Below are 24,149 nucleotides of genomic sequence, written 5' to 3' on the forward strand. Positions count from 1 at the left end.
CTGTAAATATGTATGAAAAAAAGATAAAAGATATAACAAAAATTTAACAAGTATCTCCCTCAGGAATGATTACAGGTGATATTTTCTTCTTCATATAGTTTTACTCACCCACATTTTCTAAAATGTCTTTAATAACCATGTATGGATACTGTAATCAAATATTTTTATTTTTTTTAAGTTTATTTATTTATTTTGACAGAGAGAAGACAGTGCAAGTGGGGAGGGGCAGAGAGAAAGGAAGACAGAGAATACCAAGCAGGCTCTCTGCTGCCAGCACAGAGCCCAATGCAGGGCTTGAACTCATGAAATCGCAAGATCATGACCTGAGCCAAAACCAAGAATCAGACACTCAACTGACTGAGCCACCCAGGCACCCCTGGGTTGTCTTCTTTTTAAGTTTATTTATTTTATTTTGAGAGAGAGAGAGAGAGAGAGAGAGAGAGAGAGAATCCTAAGCAGGCTCTGCACTAGGCTTCATCTCAGGAACTGAGAGATCATGACCAGAGCCAAAATCAAGAATCAGACGCTCAACCGACTAAGCCACCCAGGCACCCCTGGGTTGTTGAATTAGGAGCATTCTTCATATATCCCACATTGAAGTATTTCCTTAAACTTACATTTTCTGCCAGTCTGTGTGGCTTGTCTTTTTTTTTTTTTTAAAGTAAGCTCTGTACCTAACATAGGGTTCGAACTCAGGACCCCAAGATCAATAGTCGCATGCTCCACCAACTGAGCCAGCCAAGTGCCCTTGTGGCTTGCCTTTTCATTTTATTTACCATGTCTTTATTTTTTTAAGATTTTAAGTAATCTCTATATCCAATGTGGGGCTTGAACTCACAGTCCCAAGATCAAGAGTCACATCTCTACAGACTGAGACAGCCAGGCGCCCCCTACTGTGTTTTTAAAAGAGAAATTTTAGGGGCACCTGGGTGGCTCAGCTGGCTGAGCATCCGACTTTGGCTCAGGTCATGATCTCCCTGTTTGTGAGCTCGAGCCCACATTGGGCTCTGTTCTGATGGCTCAGAACCTGGAGCCTGCTTTGGATTCTGTCTCTCTCTTTCTGTCCCTCTTCCATTCACACTCTCTCTCTGAAAATAAGTAAGTAAAACATTAAAAAATAATATTAAGGGGCGCCTGGGTGGCTCAGTTGGTTAAGCACCTTACTTCAGCTCAGGTCATGATCTCATAGTTTGTGAGTTCAAGATTCATGTCAGGCTCTGTGCCGACAACTTGGAGCCTGAATCCTGCTCTGGATTCTGTGTCTCTCTCTCTGCCCCTGCACCACTTGAGTTCTGTCTCTCTCTCTCTCTCTCTCTCAAATAAACATTTTTTAGAAAGTTAAAAAAAAAATTAAAAAATAAAAGAGAAATGTTATTTTGATGAAATCAAACATCAATTTTTTTCTTCTACACTTTGTGCGATTTGTGTTCAATTTACGAAATCTTTGCCTAATCTATGATCACAATGATTTTCTCAGACATTTTCTTCTAGAATTTAATAATTTCAGCCCTTACATATAAGTCCATGATCCATTTGAGTTATTCTTTTGGTGATGCGAAATAAGGTTGGAGGTTTTTTGTTGTTTTTTTTTAATGTGGTGAAGGATTGCAGAATTTGCCACCCCAAATATGCCACTTTGGCATAGGATTATTTCGAGCGGAAGGAAATTAAGCAGATAAAAGAAAAGCTCTCTGCCCCCCTTCTATCCGCCTAAAAGGACGTACATTTACAAAGCTGTTCTCCTCCCCTCTTCACCCACTAAGGAAAGAAATTAATCACAGGAGACAAACCTTATCAGCCTGGAGATGGCACCAGAGAGTTCTACACAACAAACTTTATTAAGGAGTCTTTATCTACCATTAGTTTCACTTACATTTGCCTTCGACAATTTGCCACCCCTAGAGACTCAAGCAAGGTCCTTTTCCTTTGTCTTATCCTTCCCTAAAAATTTCTTTAAGATGCTAGCTATACAAACTTAACTTCTAACCAAACCTTTGAGTTACCCAGGAGTTTCTCTCATGTATTGTATGTCAATAAACTTGTTTTTCTCTTGTTAATCTGTCTTTCATTACAGAAATCTAGCTGGGAACCTGAAAGAGTAGAAGGAAAAAAGATATTTCCTCCTTTACAACGTCTATCTAATTGTTTAAAAATCGCTGATTAAAAAGTTTTCCTTGGGTGGCTTTCCAAGTTTTACCTGGGTGGCTCAGTCGGTTGGATGACTGACTTCAGCTCAGGTCATGATCTCACAGTCTGTGAGTTCAAGCCCCACATCGGGCTCTTGCTGACAGCTCGGAACCTGGAGCCGGCTTCGGATTCTGTGTGTTCCTCTCTCTCTGCCCCTCCCCCACTCACACTCTGTCTCTCAAAAATAAAAATAAAAACATAAAAAAAAAATAAAAAAGTTTTCCTTGTCCCACTGAAATGCCTTGGCAGCAGTCAAAATCAATTGACCATACACATGTGGATCTACTTCTGAGCTTCTATTCCCTTCCACTGTTCTATAGGTTTATTTTCACACCACACTATCTTAATTACCAAACCTTTACAGTAAGTCTTGATATCAGGTAGTATAAATCCTTCAATTTTGATCTTTGTTTTCAAATTTGTTTGGTCTATTATAGACCCTTTGTGTTTTCAGATATATTTTAGTCAGTGTGTTGATTGACTGCAATCATGCTGAATATGTAGATCTGGGAAGAATTGCAATTTTACCAATATTGAATCCCCCAATCCATAAAAGCAACGTTTTGCAGTTTTCAATATACAGCTATTGCATGTGTCTTGTCAAATTTTACGCTATCTATAAATGACATACTTCCTCAACCTCAATTTCAGATTGCTCCTAGTATATAAAGACACAAGTGATTTTTACATACTGACTTTGTATCCCACAACCTTCCTCAACTTAAATAATCTATTTTGCAGATTCCTCATGTTCTCCTACATACATGATGCTATCCTTGGCAGTGGTTACATTTTATTTTTTCCCCTTTTCAAACTTACGCCTTTTATTGCTCCTCTTCCCCTCTTAGCTTACTGCACTGGTGAGAATCCTCAATGCTATGTTGAAAAGAAGCAGTGAAGCCCAACATTCGTGCCTTGTTCTTGTTCTTAGGAGCAAAGGATTTTTTCTTCATTACATACAGTATTAGCTATTGGTTTCTCAAAGATGTCCTCTATCAGACTGAGGGAATTCCCTTCTAGAGATGCCTGGCTGGTTCAGTCAGTAGCATGCGACTCTTGATATCATGGCTGTAGGTTCAAGCCCCACGTTGGATATAGATTACTTAAAAATAAAATCTTTTTTTTTTTGTAAAGGAAGTTCCCTTCTAATTTGTTGAAAGTTTTTAAAATGATTGGAAGTTGAGTTTTTCCCAAATGCCTTTTCTGTTTCTCTTGAGATAATCATAGTATTTTCTTTTTTAGCCTGTTAGTACATTGAATTACATATATTGTTTGAATTTTGAATGCTAAACTAACCTTGACTTGTTTTTTGTTTTGTTTTGTTTTGTTTTGTTTTGAAGTACACCTAGCGTAGAGCCCAATGTGGGGCTTAAACTCATGACCCCGAGATCAAGAGTTAGATGTTTAACTGACTGAGCCACACAGGTGTCCTTTATTCCTCATTTCTTAAAGTGGAAGCTTAGGTCAATAATTTTAGATCTTTCTTCTTTCTAATATATGCATTTAATGCTATAGATTTCCTTTTAAGTATTGCATTAACTGCATCCCACAAATTTTGCTATGTCATGTTCTCATTTTCATTCTTTTAAAAACATTTTCTAGGAGAACCCGGCTGAGTCAGAAGAGTGTGTGACTCTTGATCTTAGGGTCATGGGTTCAAGTCCCACCTTGGGTGTAGAAATTACTAAAATAAATAAACTTTTGTAAAAAAAATTCTAATTTTCTAAAACTTTCTTATCATTCTTTGATACCTAATTCAGAGTATGTTTAATTTCCAAATGTTTGGGAGTTTTCCAGGTATTTTTCTGTTACTGATTTCTAGTTGAATCTCCTTATGATAAAAGAACATACTTTGTAAAATTTAAACCCCAGATTGACTGAAATTCTTTTATGGCCCAGAATATTGTCTATCTTGGTAGATATCCTATGAACACTAGCAAAGAACAGTATCATGTTGTTGTCAGGTAGAGTGGTCAGCAAATGTCAACCAGATCGAGTTAGTCAACCAGGTCAAGTTACTAACTGATTTTTTTTTGTCTAACTGTTCAACCAATAATTTTGAAAAAGTACTATTGACATCTCCAACTATACTGATGGGTTCTCTCTTTCACTTTTATTACTTTTTGCTTCATAAATTTCAAAGTTATTAAATGCACAAACATTTATGATTTTTAGTCTTCTTGAAGAACTGGCCACATTTTCATCACAAAATCATACTCCATATCCATGATAATATTCCTTGTAATATTTACAAAGTAAAGTAATAACTACTTTGTCTAATATAGTAACCCCTGCTGTCTTCTGATTAGTGTCTGCACAATATATCTTTTTCCATCCTGTACTTTTTGTCTGACTTCTCATAGACAACATTTAACTAGGTCTTCCTGTTAACTGCAATCTGATAATTTGCAACTATTAATTGTAGTGTTTAGATCATTTGCATTTAATGTGATTATTTATATGGCTGGATTTATTTTTTATTTTTTTTTTTTTTTTAAAAATTTTTTTCAACGTTTATTTATTTTTGGGACAGAGAGAGACAGAGCATGAAAGGGGGAGGGGCAGAGAGAGAGGGAGACACAGAATCGGAAACAGGCTCCAGGCTCTGAGCCATCAGCCCAGAGCCTGATGCGGGGCTCGAACTCACGGACCGCGAGATCGTGACCTGGCTGAAGTCGGACACTTAACTGACTGCGCCACCCAGGCGCCCCTTATATGGCTGGATTTAAGTCAACCATCTTGCTATTTGTTTCCTACTTGTCCAATCTGTTCATCTTCCCTTTTTTTGGATGTCTTTTAATTAAGCATTTTATGATTCAATTATCTCCTTTCATGAGCTTGTTAATTATACCTCTTTGGGTTTTTTTAAGTAGTTTCTTTAGGATTTAAGGCATAAATTTTTAATGTATCATAATCTAGCTTAAAATAATATACCATTTTGCATATGTTATAAGAACTTTAGTATACTTCCATTTTACCTCTCCCACACTTTTGGGCAACTGCTGTCATACATCTTATTTCTACACGTTATAAATCCCACAATACAGTTTTATTATTTTGTTTTAAACAGTTATCTTTTAAGTGGTTTTTGAATAAAAGAACTCTTAATAGTTTCCATACAGATCTCTGATTCTCTTCATTTTTACATGTAAATCTAAATTTCTATCTAGTGTAATTTTCTCCTGCCATTAACATTTCTTATAGTGGTAGCTTGATGGTTTAATTCTATCAGCTCTTGTATATTTTATTCTTACTGTATTTTTAAAAATTTTGTATTTGTAATTTTGCATTCTTTTTTTTAAATGTTTATTTTTGAGAGAGAGAGAGAGAGAGACAGAAAACACAAGTGGGGGAGGGGCAGAGAGAGAGGGGGACAGGGATCTGAAGCGTGCTCTGTGCTGACAGCAGAGAGCCCAATGTGGGGCTCGAACACACAAACTGTGAGATCATGACCTGAGCCAAATCTGATGCTTAACCGACTGAAGCCACCCAGGCACCCCTATTTTTACTGTTTTTTTTTTTTTTTTTTCCAACGTTTATTTTATTTTTGGGACAGAGAGAGAGCATGAATGGGGGAGGGGCAGAGAGAGAGGGAGACACAGAATCGGAAACAGGCTCCAGGCTCTGAGCCATCAGCCCAGAGCCCGACGCGGGGCTCGAACTCACGGACAGTGAGATCGTGACCTGGCTGAAGTCGGACGCTTAACCGACTGCGCCACCCAGGCGCCCCTGTTTTTTTTTTTTTAATGTTTATTTATTTTTGAGAGAGAGAGAACGTGAGCAGGGGAGGGGCAGAGAGAGAGGGAGAGAGAGAATCCCAAGTAGGCTCCATGGTGTCAGTGCAGAGCTCTACGCGGAGACTGAGAACCATGAGATCATGACCTGAACTGAAATCAAGAGCCAGACGCTCAACTGGACTGAGCCACGCAGGCACCACGTCTCTTGTATATTTCTAAAGGCTTTATTTCATCTTCATTATTTTTATTGTGATAAAATTCATATACCATATAACTCAACTACTTAAAGTCCACAATTCACTGGCTTTTAGTATATTCAGAGTTGTGCTTCCACCACCAACATCAATTTTAGAATATTTTCATCACCCCTATACCTATTAGCAATAACTCCCCATTTTCTCCCTATCCTCAGTCCTAAGCAACCACAAATGCATTTTCTGACCCTAGGGATTTGCCCATTCTGCACATTTTCCTCTTCAATTTTGAAAGGCATTTTCGCATACAATTTTAGCTTTATAGGCTTTTTCATTTAGCACTTTAATTTATCACTCCAATATCTTCTGGCTTGCAATGATTCTGATGAAAAGTCTGCCAAAATTCTTACCTTGTGCATTAGTCAAGGCTGCCATAACAAAATATCAAAGATGGGATGGCTTAAACAACAGAAATCTACTTCCTCACAGTCTGGAGGCTAGAAGTCCAAGATCAAAGTGTTGACAGGTTTGGTTTCTCCTGAGCCTCTCTCCTTGGCTTGCAGATGGCCACTTTCTGTGTCTTTGTATGGTTTTTCCTCTATGCATTCATGCCCCTGGTGTCCCTTTGTATGTTTAACTCTCCTCTTCTTGGGGCGCCTGGTGGCTCAGTCAGTTAAACGTCCAACTTCAGCTCGGGTCATGATCTCACTGCTTATGAGTTCAAGCCCCATGTAGGGCTTTGTGCTGACAGCTCAGAGCCTGGAGCCGGCTTCAGATTCTGTGTCTCTGTCTCTCTCTGCTCCTCCCCCGCTCCCACTGCCTCTCTCTTAAAAATAAACAAACATTAAAAAATTTTTAAAAAAATTCTTCTTCTTATAAGGACACCAGTCAGATTATATTAGGGACCCAACAGCCTCACTTTTTAAAAAGACTTTTTAAAGTAATTTCTTTTTTGTTTTTAATGTTTATTTGGTTTTTCTTTGGGGGAGCAGAGAGGGGCAGAGAGAGAAAGAGAGAATCTCTCAAGCAGGCTCTCCACTGTCAGCTCAGAGCCTGATGTGGGACTTGAACTCACGAATCGCAAGATTAAGACCTGAGACAAAAATCAAGAATCAGATGCTTAACTGACCGAACCAACCAGGCATCCCCCCCGCCTTTTTTTAAAGTTTATTTATTTGAGAGAGAGCAAGTGTGAGAAAGTGGGGGAGGGGCAGAGAAAGGGGAGGGGGGGGGAGAGAGAGAGAGAGAGAGAGAGAGAGAATATATCCCAAGCAGGCTCCATGATGCCAGCATAGGACGACATGATGCCGACACAGGACTCAATCTTGTGAACTGTGAGAGCATGACCTGAGTTGAAATCAAGAGTCACACACTTAAACAACTGAGCCACCCAGGCGCCCTTAAAATAATTTCTACACCCAACATGTGGCTCAAACCCAAGATCAAGAGTTGTATGCTCTACTGACTAAGCCAGCCAGGCACCCTCCCCCCCAACAGACTCACTGTAACTTAATTACCCCTATAAAGGTCTTTCCCCAAGTACAGTCACATTCTGAAATACTGGGAGTTATAGCTTCAACATATGAATTGGGTGTGTGTGGGGGGGAGAGGGGGGATGACACAATTTAGACCACAAACAACCCTTCTGTATATAATGTGAGTTCTTTCTCTGCTTTGAAGACTTTTCTTTTCACTAGTTGGATACAATTGATTAATATGCTCTTGGTACAGCTCTCTTCATGAGTGTTCTTTTTGGATTCTCCATGGATCTAGTAAGCATCTTGAGGAACCCAAAACAGAAAAATCACAAAGAGAACTACATCAAAGCATATCATAATCAAATTGCTTAAAATCAGTGAAGAAAAAATCTTAAATGAGCTCTTTAGATCTGTTATAGTTTTCATTAAATTTAGAAAATACTCAGTCATTATTTCTCCAAATATTTTTTCTATCCCCACCCCCATGTTCCTGAGACTCCAATTACATGTATTCTTAAGACTGCTTAATGATGGAAAAAAAAAAAGGCTGCTTAATGTCCCACTGTTCAGTTAGTATTGACTCATCACTGTATATTTATATTTTCAATCTTTTCTTTATATTTATTAAAAATTTTTTAAAAGTAAGCTCAACACCCAATATGGGGCTTGAACTCACAACCCTGAGATCAAGAGTCACAGACTTTATGGACTAAGCCAGCAAGGTGCCCCACTTATATTTCATTTTGGATATTTCTATTACTATGTCTTCAAGTTCACTAATTTTTTTCTTCTGCAATGCCTATGTGCTATTAATGCTGTCCACTATATTTTTCATTTCAGACACTGTAATTTTCATCTTTGGAAGTTTGATTTGGATCATTTTTATATCTTCCACGTCTCTACTTAACATGCTCAATCTTTCTTCTAGCTTTTTGAACATACACAACTGTTACAATGTCCTTGTCCACTAATTCTATCATCTGTATAATTTCTAGGCCTACTTCTATTGACTGGCTTTTCTCCTCAATACGAACTGTATTCTCCGCTTCTATTATATGCCTGATAATTGTGACTGGATACCAAATGTCATAAATTTTGCATTCTTGGCTTCAGTGATTTTTTTTTTAAGTCTTTAATCTTGAGCTTTGTTTCAGGAATTTGTGACTTAGAAACAATTTAATCCTTCTGAGGTTTGCTTTTATGCCTTTTAGACAAATCCAAGGTAAGTCCTCTAGACTAGGGCTAATTCGACCTCTTTATTGAGAAAATACCCTTCTAGTGCCTCCATTTAATGTCCCAGGTATTAGAAGATGTTTCTGCTCTGGCTAGTGGAAACACAATATATTTGTGGCCCTGTATTCCAGGGACTGTTCTGCCTAATGCTCTCTAGTGGCCTTTTTCTGGCCTTGGGTTAGTTTCCTCACTAATCATAAACTGGCTGCACTCAGCTAACAAAACTAAGATGGTAAAATCCAATAGAACTTTCTGGAATTGTGGCATCTGAGCACTTGAAATGTGTCAGTGCAAACGAAGAACTGAATTTTTTTTTTATTTAAAATTTTTTTTTTAACGTTTATTCATTTTTGAGAGAGAGAGACAGAGCATGAGTGGGGAAGGGGCAGAAAGAGGGAGACACAGAATCCGAAGCAGGCTCTAGGCTCTGAGCTGTCAGCACAGAACCCGATGCGGGGCTCGAACTCACGAACTGTGAGATCATGACCTCAGCTGAAGTCGGACGCTCAACCGACTGAGTCACCGAGGCACCCCAAGAACTGAATTTTTAAATATCACATGAGGTTAGGAGCTACTGTACTGGACAGTGCAGGTTTAGAAGAAGCCTTAAAAATCTCTGGAGCTCTCTCCTTTGTGTGAAGCTTTCTTCTCTCATACTCTGCCCACAGATTCTAGCTGTTTTGGTTTCTCTGACCTTTTACCTCTGTATCCTCAAATCTGGGAGACTGTCAGCTCTGTTTGAGTATCCCTTTTCATCCTACGTACTTAGAAACTTTCATCAGAGCTATCATAGGGCTCAATTTGATCGTTTCCTTTCTCTGAGATTTCACTGGTCTGTGCTACCTTTTGTCCAATGTCTAAAACAGTTTTAAAAATATATTTTGTCCAGTTATTCAGTTGTTTGTATTTGTTTAAGGCAGGGTCGTAAGTCAACGTCTTGTTACTCCACCATGATCAGGACTGTAAGTTCCCTTCCACTGAGTTTGTAACTTTGAATTATTATTACTTTTTTATTTCTCTGGGTCTAGATCAGTTGTTTCTAGTTGTTTGTAGTGACTTGTTTGAGATGTTATTATATTATTATTTTTAGCTCTTATTTGTTGGCAAGCTAATATTTTTTAATGTTTATTTTTTTTAACATTTATTTTTCAAAGACAGAGTATGAGCAGGGGAGGGGCAGAGAGAGAGGAAGACACAGAATCCAAAGCAGGTCCAGGCTCTGAGCTGTTAGCACAGAGCCTGACACGGGGCTCAAACCCACGGACTGCAAGATCATGACCTGAGCTGAAGTCGGACACTTAACCAACTGAGCCACCCAGGTTCCCCTTTAATGTTTATTTTTGAAAAAGAGAGCACAAGCTGGGGAGAAGTAGATAGAGGGGGACAGAGGATTTGAAGCAGGATCTGCACTGACAGCAGCGAGCCCAATGCAGGGGCTCAAACTCACAAACCATGAGATCACAACCTGAGCTAATGCTGGATGTTAAACCAAGTAAGCCACCTAGGTTCTCCAGCAACCTAATAACTTTTTAAATGTTTATTTATTTATTTTGACAGAGAGAGAGAGGAGAGAAGAGGGAGAATCCCAAACAGGCTCTGCACTGTCAGTGAAGAGCCCGACATATGGCTTGAACTCACGAAACATGAGATCATGACCTAAGCCAAAAGTCAAGAGTCTGATGATTGACCGACTGAGCCACCCAGGCGTCCCTTATTTGTTGGCAATCTATCTTTGGGAATTCTTTGAAACTAGGGTTGAGGTATGTTCCACAAGGGATGATCTGAGTTTGCCTCTCTCAAGTGCCTGGGAGCTCTAGCAACTTGGATCTCCTTTCCTTTGTTTAAAAATTCAATTTATATATGTTAAATTTTCTGATCAAAAAACAAATTTACATGGTTCAAAAACTTTAAACTACTTCCCTTTCCCTTCCTCTTGGTTGGGCCCAAAGCTTGAACTAGCATGGTGTATAGTAAAGACTTTAAACTTGCTCAAAGGTATCTCTGGTCTTTGCCTTTAGCTTCCTGGGAGTAATAAACCAAAAACTGTGGAAATGTCTGCTTGTTGAAAGCCTTTGTTTACTGGGAGCTTTGAGTTGTACCAGACAGTCTAACAATGTGATTTTTAGTGGGGAGTCTGAGTCGCACAGTATCAGCTCAACTTCAGAAGGGGTTGGACACTGAGGTCAGTTACATAAGGCAACAATCACATATACATGATGGAGTCCCAACAAAAACTTGACGTCAAGGATTGGGTGAGCTTCTCTGGTTGGCAATATTCCATATGTGTTGTCACACATTGCCAGGAAGAGTTAACACTGTTCGTGACTCCACTGGGAGAGGACAAACATAAGCTCAGTATTTAGATCCCTCCTAGACTCTGCCTCATGCATTTCTTCTGTTGGCTGATTTTAATTTGTTAACTTCTGCTAAAATAAACCATAACTTCTAGGGTAACAGCTTTCATGAGAAACTTACAGGTTCTGTAAGTCCTTCTGGCAAAGTATTGAACTCAAAAGTGGTCTTGCGGACCCTCAAATTCTATAATTGGTGCCAGAAGTAAGGCTGGACTTAGGAACGGTTCCCTAACTTTGTACACAGTCAGCAGCACTGGGACTGAAGATTCAGGGTCGTGGGTGGAGAGGGGCAAAGAAGGCAACATAAGTGGTCAGGAGATTGATTTCATACAGAAGGAATGCACAAATAAGTAGTCTCAAGTAGCTTTCCTCTTAGCCTTCCCTCAAGAACCTTCATGCTGCTTCCTACCCCCATTCTCCTACCCCCTACCTTAACACCACCAAGTGCTCTAAAAAGTGTCAGAAAAATGAAACATAGCTCTACTCTTAAATTAAAAACAACAACAACAACAACAACAACAACAAAACCTTTTTAAAACAAAAGCATGAGCAGGGGAGAGGGAGAGAGAATCTTAAGCAGGTTCCATGCTCAGCATAGAGCCCAACACAGGGCTCGATCCCACGACCCTAGGATCATGACCTGAGCCGAAACCAAGAGCTGGACACTCAACTGACTGAGCCACCCAGGTGCCACAATAGCTCTACTCTTAAAGGTCAGGGACCCTAGTTCGAAGTAAGATCTCTAAGATAAACTCAACTCTCATGCAAAGTGTCATGGGGGGTTGGAAAGTGAGGTTAACAACCTGTAGATAATATGCAATTCTGGTTCTGAATGTCACCTGAAAGATTTCGACAATAAACTAATGTGAACTCAAATTTATTAAGGATGTACAACACCACCATCAGACATGCAGGGACAGAGCTGCTGAAGTAAACCATCCTCCCAGCTTGCCAATAATAAATATGCTCTAACTTTGTTATGCAGACAAAATTTGGATGGCTATTTCAGAAACCAAATATGTCTTTTTGGACTTTCAATTTTTAGTCTGTGTCTTTTAGTCTCCAAAATATAATTCCAAATAAGACTGTAAACTCTTTGGGGCGCCTGGGTGGCGCAGTCGGTTAAGCGTCCGACTTCAGCCACGTCACGATCTCGCGGTCCGTGAGTTCAAGCCCCGCGTCAGGCTCTGGGCTAATGGCTCGGAGCCTGGAGCCTGTTTCCAATTCTGTGTCTCCCTCTCTCTCTGCCCCTCCCCCGTTCATGCTCTGTCTCTCTCTGTCCCAAAAATAAATAAAAACGTTGAAAAAAAATTTTTAAAAAGACTGTAAACTCAGTATTCTTATCATTCTAAAATATACAAAATAGAGAATCCTCAACCCTTAGGATCCTTCTTACCCTACACTGATACCTTATTATCCAATAAGTCTGCCCTGCGGTAAGGCAGGTAGCTGCCTACCATGTGCCAAGAGCAGCAGAAATAGTTCATAAGATTCCATAGAAAGGAAGGTAATTGCTCCTGCCCTTACAATTATAATCTGGAATTTAAAGACATATATGTGAAATTAAAAACCAACAGAAATGCAAAATAATAAGAAAAACAAGTCCGCTTATCTCTCATTTTCCCCAAAGATTAGACCCCCTTGAACACAGGGATTGTGCTTTAAACCATCAGCAACTTGAAAATACAAGGCTCAAAAAATACAAAAATTAAGAGTTCAAATTAACAGAGAATCATGGACAGTTTCCTAAAAAATGTTAATCTTGCACTGGATATTTTAAGGATTGTGGAAATGTATTGGCAAAGAGAATCAAAGATAACTTGGAGAAGAGCAAAAGCACAAGAGAAAGATAGTATATTTAGTCTAGTTCAACTTGGCTGACTCAGTCCAAAGAAATGAGTTTAATGAAATGTCAGGAAAATGTGAGTGGGGCTGTCCTGAGGTCCTGCTGAGAAATGTGGGATTTATGCAACTGAGAGCCACTATCACCGGGGAGTGAAATGATCATGATGATAATAACTGGAATCACTGAGCAGTGAAAGGCCAGTTTCTCAGGCAGTAGCACTGACCCAAAAGTAGCAATAGAGGCCAAAAATTCTTGTTCTGGTTCAGACTATAAAACAGTATTTCATCAGTGGTCCAAGAATGGAACTCAAATCTAGATACTATTGCTGTTTTTTTTTTAAAAAGGTACAAGCAAACTCAGAGATGGCCAACAGGGTTAGGGGGACAAACATGATTTTTCCTTCTCCAGTGCCCAAATGACTGACAGCTATCCCCTTTCCACCTACAGTGACATGAAAAAGGCAAATAGTTTAAAAAGTAAAGAATACCCAAGTAGTAGTGTGCTCATCTATCAAAGAGAAAAAAAAAACAATGTCAAAAAATTTTTTTCATGAAAGATAGGATGCAGGGGGAGAAAAAAAACACAGGAGGAAGACGAAAGAGAAACATTAATTCTGATGCACCAGAAAACAGAAAAGGGAAAAAATATCATTCAAAATAATTGCCTTGCTTTTAGATTTTGCCATCCTTCTTCCAAGCCTACAGTCTGTTAAGAAGGTGAGAGAACAGGCAATGAGAAGGAATATTCCCAAACAAAAGGAACAAATGCCGCACAACCCATATCCCAAGACCAGAGATTTTTAGTGTCCCAAGTATCTGGATCATATTTAAAATGAAAATGAAATCTTGATTTAATGCTGTGCTTTTCATAGGGATTCTTCCCTCATCTCTCCTAAAAATGCAACAATTACTACAAAAACATAAAATCAACATTATCATAAATGATCTTAACACAGTCTCTGTCTGAACAGAGTCTAAGGGAAGAACAGGGCATAGCTTCTATCTTTTCCCACTGCTGCCAAAAGAAATAACAATAACCAAAAGTCTGAATGCCCTTACAGGGTATCACAGACTGTGGCCTGTTCCCTGCCTTGCAGCCTTCCCAGAATGGACCAGTGGGATTTAACATGAACCAAATCTGTCAACCAAGCTGAAGACAGACACGTGAGTTCTAATGAGCAGTGGTAAAAAAAACATACTGCTCCATTCAGCTCCAAACAATGATAAATAATTCAGGAAAAGAACTGCTGCATAGAGCATAGCAGCATGGTTTAAAAATAGACCACAGGCTACAGAATCTAGGTAGGGGAATCAGAAGTCAGAGAAAATGGATTCATGTCAACAAATTCCCAAGCCCTTGCCATACAGGACGCTGCCGAAACTGTCACTCAAAATGGATGTCAGAATTTTAATGTGCTTTTTAAAAAGCAAGTATTTTTCAGGAGCTTGGCAAATTTGGTAACAAGAGCTAATAAGCAATAGCACTATTTGGCAATAGTGCCAAATATCACAGAAAAAGCAAATTGAAAGGGTGTAGGGAAGACATGTTATAAAAAAATTAGAAGGGGGTTAAAATTCTGTTTTCTGTACCACCAAATTCTAGGTCTAACATCAGTTTGGACTTTTACTTACTAACTATGTCTCTAACATCGAGGGTATGTAGCACTCAGGATTTTTCTGTTCATTTTTACACCTTGAACAGTTCCAATCATACAATACATGGAAACACAAGATTCTCACCTGTTAACAAAAAGGGTAGCTTGAAAACCGAACAGAAGTCATGATTTGTTCTCACCAGATTTAAATTAAACTCTGAGTCTGACAGAATTGAGGACTCTCTAATAGGTAAGGATAGTCCAAGATCCTGGGGTCATGTGGATGGTGAAGGTTTCGACAGACTCAAGAATGCTTCAAGTAGGGGATGTGACAAATAGTGTGGCTGGACAGTCAATCTTAAGACTGATGTCCTAAGGACTCTAAGAATAACCAGAACCCATATGTACTCTAAATACTCAACAATGTATGTAACGAAGAAATAACATTCTATATCCAAACTGCATTTCCCCAGAACCAGTCTCTTCATATGTTTGAGATTAATTTCAGAAAATCGAAAACTTTAAGACCATATAATGATATCTAACTTACCTATAATGTTTGATATAAAATACAAAATAAACCATAATCTGGACCTTTTTATACTGCTTTTTCCTAAGTAAAACAGGACTGAAGAAATTCTTGTTGAGTATAAACTGCAAACCATTATATATATACACCAATATGCTTATGCCTCACTGTTTTAGGAAAAAAATTGGCTATGTCTCCTTATAACTGTGCCATTCAACTTAAACTACACAAAGACCAGAATGAACTTGTAATGAGATGGGTTTTTTTTTTTCAATTCTTCAATTCTCTAGTTTTTACGTGTAAACACTAAATAGCATTTTCAAAAGAGAAATAGACTGGCTCATTTAAAGATAGTCCACAGGCGCCCAGGTGGCTTAGTCGGTTAAGCGTCCAACTTTGGCTCAGGTCATGATCTCGCAGTTCTTGAGTTTGAGCCCCGGGTCGGGCTCTGTTCTGACAGCTCAGAGCCTGGAGCTTGCTTCTGCTTCTGTGTCTCCCTCTCTCTTTGCCCCTCTCCCACTCACACGCTGTCTCTGTCCCTCTCAAAAATAAGCAAACATTTAAGAAAGAAAGAAAAAAATAGTCCATCCTAAAGCACTTCATGGACAGATCCTTGCTCCATTTACCAGACAGTAAGCCAACACTTCCTTTCTCTGTAAATCCAGGCTTTCTTACTGTTGACAAGAGACAGTATAGTCACACAGACCTGGATTTCAGTCCTTGCACTGGTACTACCCTTGGTTATAGTAAAGGAACCCTATTCTGGATCTTACACTTTAGATATCCACTCTGACCCCCTTCTGACCTGTCTATCCCCTCAGGCAAGATGTTCACTGGACCAAGTGGACAAATCTACCTGAAGCCCCTGACTCTACCAACCCCGACTATGCTCTGGATCCCAGAATTCCCTGCCCAAGCAGTTTTGAGCCTACTTCCAAGGCCTTCAGTGGATCTCTTCTCAAACTCTGTCCTGCCATCGACAATACCTATACCCACTGTTGTACACATTCCATGGTCTGAATCATGGCCAAGGGACAAATGATGAGAGTCTGAGGATTGAGACTAGTCTTAGAGGGTACCTGTCTCAGAACTCTGAGTAGTCCAATAATTCTGGCCTTCTAGGTCATTAGGAAAACACATGTCTGCGTAGAAGAGGAAATATTTTTCTGTTAAAAACATTTAAAAAAAATTTTTTTTTGCTTTTTACATTTATTCATTTTTGAGAGACAGAGAGAGACAGAACACAAGCCGGGGAGGGGCAGAGAGAGAAGGAGACACACAATCTGAAGCAGGCTCCAGGCTCTGAGCTGTCAGCACAGAGCCCGATGAGAGGCTCTAACTCACAAACGGCAAGATCGTGACCTGAGCCGAAGTCGGACACACAACCAACTGAGCCACCCAGGCACCCAGAAATACTTTTCTAACAGTTTTTTTTATCTTGATTTATAACCTATGTATAGAGATACGAAAACTGTGCTTTTATTCATGCTTTTGTCCTGAAATTTTTAGGAGCAGGCCTATCTAGCCCTATCACATACCAGCTATGTGATCTGATTCAAGGTGGTTTTTTTTTTTTTATCGTTTCTGGTTTGGTTTTGTTTTGTTTTGTTTTGTTTTGTTTTGAGAGAGAGAGAGAGAGAGCATGCATGCATGTAAGCAGGGGAGGAGCAGAGAAAGAGGGAGAGAGAATCCCAAGCAGGCCCCACGGAACCCGACAGGGGGCTTGAACTCACAAAACATGAGATCATGACCTGAGCTGAAACCAAAGCTGACCCAAGCCACCCAGGTGCCTGTTTCTGTTTTTTTAATGTGATCTGGTTTGTAACTACACTACCTCTTATAAACTTCATTTTACTGACCCATAAAATAATCTCCTTCATAGGATTTTAATGTAGTGAAATAATTTTTAAAATAATTTTGCAGGGTACCTGGTGCAGAGCAAATCTGAGAAAAACTGAAGCTATTACTAGATGCTCTGCCATCACTCTTCTCCCCAGTATAGGCATAAAAGGGACTAAAAGGGCAAAAATGTAGGGCCAATTTTAGAGAAAGTACAACAAAACACAGCCATTTCTGGGTCTCATTTTAGGAATTTCTGTCATTGACTCCACGGAAGTCTGGTGGTATTGGTTGCTGTTTTTGTTACAACCATTTCTCCCATTAAAATGTAAGCTTTATTTTTTTGTAATTATATAAGAAGATGAATGCTAAGTAAACTTACTGTGGTAATCATTTCTCAATATATGTATGTAAAATCACTATGTAGTACACCTTACACTTACACAGAGCTGTATACCAATTATATCTTAATAAAACTGAAGAAAAAATGTACGTTCCATAAGGGCAGGGATTTTTCCTTTTTCTTTACTGCTATATCCCATACTCTCAGACGGTTCCTGGCACGACAAATAAGTATTTGTTAATAAACCATTAACTACAAAAAACAAGTATAGAGTGCTTATCTGACACCCAACATCAATATAATATGCTAGTAAGCCTGGTATAATCAGAAAATAAATTATTTATATATGGCAACTTTTCTTAGCTGCTTCTTGTAATTTCAGAACAGTTTTCTTAAAAATGAAATTACTGAGGGGCACCTGAGTGGCTCAGCTGGTTAACCTCCCAACTTTGGCTCAGGTCATGATCTCGCAGTTTGTGAGTTTAAGCCCCGCGTGGGGCTCTGTGCTGACAGTTCAAAGCCTGGAGACTGCTTTGGATTCTGTGTCTACCTCTCTCTCTCTGCCCCGTCCCCATTCATGTTCTCTGTCTCTGTCTCTGTCTCTCTCTCTCAACAATAAATAAACATTAAAAAAAATTTAAAGGGGCGCCTGGGTGGCTCAGTCGCTTGGGCGGCCAATTTCTGCTCAGGACATGATCTCGTGGTTTGTGAGTTCAATCCCTGAGTCAGGCTCTGTGATGACAGCTCATAGCTTGGAGCCTGCTTCAGATCCTGTGTCTCCCTTTCTCTCTCTGTGCCCCTCCCCAACTTGTGCTCTGTCTCTCTGTTTCTTTCTTTTTTATTTTTTTTTTTATTTTTATTTTTAAAAAAATTTTTTTTTCCCAACGTTTATTTATTTTTTGGGACAGAGAGAGACAGAGCATGAACGGGGGAGGGGCAGAGAGAGAGGGAGACAGAATCGGAAGCAGGCTCCAGGCTCTGAGCCATCAGCCCAGAGCCCGACGCGGGGCTCGAACTCACGGACCGCGAGATCGTGACCTGGCTGAAGTCGGACGCTTAACTGACTGCGCCACCCAGGCGCCCCTCTGTCTCTCTGTTTCAAGAATGAGTAAACATTAAAAAAAAAAAAGAAAATGAAATTATTGAAAACATTAGAGTATGCCTTTAATATGAGGACATTTCTGCTCTCTTCAACTTTGCTCCCTCACCTGTTTGCAGAGGGATATTAATAATACTCAGTAATTTCATACATAATCCTACAAGAGAGGATAATTCAACTAACTAAACTGTACTGAAGCTCTTGTTTTAAGCTTCAAATAGAATGGGATCAAGTAAAAACAAAATCTAGAAGAGTAATTGAGGAAAAAAGTCCTTTCTTTCTGCACATCTCACATTTTTATCCCCAGCTTCCTCAAGTCTTGCATCAATTCCGAAGAACTCAAAACAATTCTACAAATTGTATCTTACACCTCACCACATTCTCAAAAATATATTATGTTTTTCAAATTTCCTCAATCAATCCATTTATCTCTGATGAATACTCCTAGAATACTGTGGGGCTCCTGGGTGGCTAAGTTGGTTGAGTGTCCAACTTCGGCTCAGGTCATGATTTCCAGGTTCATGGGTTTGAGCCCTGCATCGGGCTCTGCACTGCTGGTGCAGAGCCTGCTTGGGATTCTCCCTTTCTGCCTCTCTCTCTGCTCCTCCCCTGCTTGTGAGCGCATGCTCTCTCTCTCTCAAAATAAATAAATAAACTTAACAAAAAGGTTAGAACACTGTAGCAGAAGTAGATGATTTGGAATCAAATCTATTCTGAGAGAGATTGAAATGACCTTGACAACATTATACATGAAACTGAGTAGACAGAATGATGACTGGTAAAAAGATAGCTCAAAGCACATCCTGTATAACTGAGAATTAAAAGTGTGTCAACAGAGGGGACATGTTACAGATGTGCTTTCTGTATCACACAAATCCCAAAACTAGCCTGGGTTCTTATTCAAAGGCTTATCTGAAGAAAACGGCATCCTCTGTATCGGTCTGATTCTGAAACTCAACTACAACATAAGGCATCATAAAAAAACAACTACTCTTAGTGACCTCATGATACTATTAGCAAAACACAAGTAGGATATTCCTGGGAACTGGTAAAATAAAACTCCCAATAGTCCTAAATTCCATGACTGACTTAAGAACTCCTCCCTGAACAAAATTCAAAGGTATCTTTAAAAACAAACAAACAAACAAACAAACAAACAACCTTAAAACCCAACAAGCTCCAACATATCCTCTTCTATACAAAAAAATACAAAGCTATAAATGTCTAGAAATGCCCCAAGGTATGTAATTACTGAAGCTAATTAACATTCTCAAAATTAAACATCCACTGCAATGCTCAAGAGACTGGGGTCACAGAAAATAGATAAGGGCAAATGAATCCCACCAAAAAGATAAAGTTCAGATGTGTTGCTCTAATAAATAAAGAAAACAGGATTCTGAAATTAAGCAATGAAACCTGCTGGGAGAAGAAAAATTATTATCAAACTCATAAGTGTCAATTAAAATGTAAAACTTTGTGTTTGCTGTTATTCACTGGGAAAGTGGGAATTAATTGGGCTGGAGCTCAGAACTGTGAGAATGATTTTGTAATAAAGATAACATGAAAGATCCTTTCATTTATACCAAAAAGATGCTGTTTTAAAAAGAAAACACACTTTTAAAAATCTATACTAAATCACCTTTTTCTCTAAGATCACTACACCAGAGTTGTGCCATATAATTTTACCTCTAATCCTCACTTACCTTTATCCTAACAAAGAATACAACTATGGGATCTTGGATAAAGAAGATTCAGTATTTTGTACAGTATAGTTTTTAGAGATTTGATTTCAAGCTCTGCCACTTACAAGCTGTGTGATCTTGGGCAAGTTACTTAATCTCTTGGTTCCTCGGTTTCCCTTATCTGTAAAACAAAGGTAATAATAACTATCTCATGGAGCTGTAAAAATTAAGTGAGTTAATATACAGGTAAAATATTTAGACACATGGAAAGCACTTAAATAAATGTTAGCTATTATTTTTGTTGTTGTTATTTAGTCTTCTCTAAACTAATAAAAGAAGATCAGGGTCACTATTTTTAAAACTTGGAAGAATTAATATAGAAATAATAATATTATCTGTTTTATGGTTCCTCTGAAATTGAAGGACCTGCTTGCATAGAATGAATAGACTAAGTAGGCCCACAGTGACATTAGGTTTTAAGGTCTCCAATATTCATTTTCTTCTTAGGGACAAAGATGTTGGAATGCAATCTAAGATTCTTGTGTCAGAGGAATCAAGTTCCCTTTCTGCACCTACCAGGACAATCAATGGTATGGGAGACAAACAAGTAAAATATAATGTATTGTTAAGTGCTAGTTAGAGCTGCTCACAAGGTTTAATGGGAATAGAGGGAGCAGGCATATAAATATCATACCAGAAGAAAGGCTTCCAGAAGGAAGGGAGGTTTAAGCCTAATCCTCCAGGATAAATAGTATTTAGCCTAATAGAGAAGTGGAAAAACAGACCTAGATTCCATATTCACCAGCTAGATGATTTGAGGAGAGTTACTTAATCTCTCTATACCTCAGTTTCTTTACCTATAAAATGGAATGATTAGAACACTTTTTTTGGAAGGCTGTGTGGAAATTAAATGAGATAATACATATATAAAGTACTTAGAACACAGTGCCAGGAATACAGTGTGAACCCAACAAATAGTATCATTAACACAGACATATGGATCACCACGATGCTTTCTCAGAACAGCAAGTATTGCATAAAGAAAGCTAGAGTATAAGACACTCACAGAAAAGTAGCTTGTGAAAAAAAAAGCTAGAGATCAGTGGAAACAGGATCATAAAACATCTTGCATACTAACTAAAGCTATGAGAAGCTTGTAATGGATTTTCAAAAATGGATTACATCATCATATTTCTATTTTAGAAATATTACTTTTGCTACAATGTGGATAGCTTAGAAAGAAAATAAAATAGAGGAAGAGACACCAGCTAGGAAAAAGAATTCTGACTACAGAATGAGGGGACTGTGACCCAAGAAGCATCAGGAGATAAAAATCACTAAGACTTAGTGATGTGCATGATGACTGTGTGAGAAGTATAAGACACTCAAGTGACTGGACAGAAAAGCAGCTTCACAAAGTGTGGCCTGAAACCCCTAGAAATCTCCAAGACTTGTTTTTTCTGCAAAGTCAAAAAGAACTTTTATAATGTACTAAGGTCTTGTTTGCACTTTTCACTATCATGCTCTCACAGGTATATGACGGTATTTTCCAGAAAACAAAGGACATGTTATATCACAACCAACTGAATGAAAAGGCAGATAGGAGAATCCATCTATTAACCCCAATATTAAATTAAATTTTTAAAAATGAAAAACAATGACACATTTCCTCCTAAATTTTATTGTTGCTGTTTTGAAATGTTTTTTCATAAAAGACTTGCTTTTATGTTAACATGTAATAGGTTATCATTTTATTTTTTTTTTTCAACGTTTTTATTTTTTGGGGACAGAGAGAGACAGAGCATGAACGGGGGAGGGGCAGAGAGAGAGGGAGACACAGAATCGGAAACAGGCTCCAGGCTCCAGGCATCCGCCCAGAGCCTGACGCGGGGCTCGAACTCACGGAACGCGAGATCGTGACCTGGCTGAAGTCGGACGCTTAACCGACTGCGCCACCCAGGCGCCCCTAGGTTATCATTTTAAAATGAATTAATAAGTGTTTCTAAAGTTTCTCAGTTCTAATTTCCAATACACTAATATTGATAGATATTATCAATCATAAACAAAAGCTCTTTTGGGGGGGGCTCAATAATTTTTAAGAGTGTGAAGAAATTCTGATACTAAAAGGTTTGAGAACAACTGGGGAGGATATTTTTACCACTAGAACACTGAAAGAGAAACCAGTTTGGTAAGAAAAGATGATGAAGTTCAGTTTAACAATGGTAGGGGCACTGGGCTGGCTCAGTTGGAAGAGCATGCAACTCTTGATTTCAGGGTCATGAGTTTCAGCCTGGGTGTAGAGATTACTAAAATAAAATAAAATAAAATAAAATAAAATAAAATAAAATAAAATAAAATAAAATAAAATAAAATAAAAAAAAATAAAATAAAAATAAAATAAAATAAAATAAAATAAAATAAATAAAATAAAATTAAATTAAATTAAATTAAATTAAATTAAATTAAAAAGGGCACTTGGCTGGCTCAGTCAGTAGAGTATACAACTCTTGATTTCAGAGTCGTGAGTTCAAGCCCCACATTGGGGCTTATTAAATTAAATTAAATAATAATAATAAATAAAATGGCAAAATACAGTGATAAAGAAAAAATATTAAAAGCAACAAGACAAAAAGAATATAGTTACATATAAAGGAAAACCCATAAGCAGACAAACAAAACCAGACAAAAATTAAAGAAGTTCATGACCACTAAACCAGTCCTGCAAGAAATACTAAAGGGGACTCTTTGAGTGGAAAAGAAGGACCAAAAGTATGAAGGCAGGAAACACAAAAGCAGTAAAAATGAGTGTTTCTGTAAAAAATCAGTCAAGGAACTGACAAAATAAAAGGACGTAAAATATGACATCATATACCTAACTTGGGCAGGAGTAAAGAACGGGTTCAAATTTAAATGTTTATTTTTAAGAGAGAGAGTACGTGCATGCACACAAGGGAGGGGCAGAGAGAGAGGAAGGCAGAACCCTACACAGGCTCCTCTCTCTCAACGCAGAGCCTGATGCGGGGTTCAATCCCACAACCCTGGGATCATGACCTGAGCTGAAATCAAGAGTTGGACACCCAACCTACTGAGTCACCCAGGCACCCCAAGAATGGTTTCAAATTTAAACAACCATCAATTTAACACAGACTGCTATATGCAGAAAATGTTATAAACATAATAGTACCCACAAAGCAAAAACCACTAATTAAAAAAAAATCTAATAAATACGCAAAAGAATAGAGAAATCCAAATCTATCACTACAGAAAACCAACAAACCATGAAAGAGAAAGACAAGAAAGGGATTAGAGAAAATCCTCACACACAACACAAAACAAACAATAAAAAGGCAATAAATATATTTCTATCAATAATTGCTCTGAATGTAATAGGACTAAATGCTCCAGTCAAAAGACATAGATGGGGTAACAGAATGGATTAAAAAAAAAAAAAAAAAAAAAAAGACCTATCTATATGCTGCCTACAAGAGACTAATTGTAGACCTAAAGAAACCTGCAGATTGATACTGAGGGGATAGAGAAGCATCCAGCATGCAAATGGATGTCAAAGAAGGCTGGAGTAGCAATACTTTTATCAGACAAAATAGACTTTAAAACAAAGACTGTAACAAGAGGGGTGCCTGGGTGGCTTAGCTGGTTAAGCGTCTGACTCTTGAGCTCACCTCAGGTCTTGATCTCAGCATCACGAGTTCAAGCCCCGTGCTGGGATCCACACTGGGCATGAAGCTTACTTTAAAAAAAAGAAAAAAAAGGAAAAAAAGACTGCAACAAGAGACAAAGAAAGACACTATATAATAATAAAGGAGATGATCCAACAAGAACATACAATAATTGTAAATACTGATATACCCAATATGGAAGCACCCAAATATATTAAAGAGTTAATAACAAATATAAAGGAACTTATTGGTAGTAGGGGACTTTAACACTCCACTTACATCAATGGACAGATCATCTAAACAGAAAATCAACAAGGAAACAATGGCTTTATTTTGTTTTTTTTTTTAATTTTATTT

At 38.4% G+C, this 24,149-nt stretch overlaps 1 protein-coding gene across 8 annotated transcripts in view; it reads right to left on the reverse strand.

Annotated features, from left to right (window-relative positions):
* R3HDM2 (R3H domain containing 2) overlaps positions 1 to 24,149 on the reverse strand; it is a 163,520-nt gene that overhangs the window by 83,175 nt on the left and 56,196 nt on the right. For 3 of the 8 annotated variants that reach the window (XM_047867925.1, XM_047867931.1, XM_047867926.1), the window contains exon 3: positions 20,241 to 20,296. The exons of the other annotated variants lie outside the window; for them this stretch is intronic. The gene's annotated coding sequence lies outside the window, so the exon portion shown is untranslated. The remainder of the gene's footprint in view (positions 1 to 20,240; positions 20,297 to 24,149) is intronic. 8 annotated transcript variants of the gene reach the window in all.

This window comes from Prionailurus viverrinus, chromosome B4 (genome assembly GCF_022837055.1).
Source record: "Prionailurus viverrinus isolate Anna chromosome B4, UM_Priviv_1.0, whole genome shotgun sequence".
Lineage (NCBI taxonomy): Eukaryota > Metazoa > Chordata > Mammalia > Carnivora > Felidae > Prionailurus > Prionailurus viverrinus.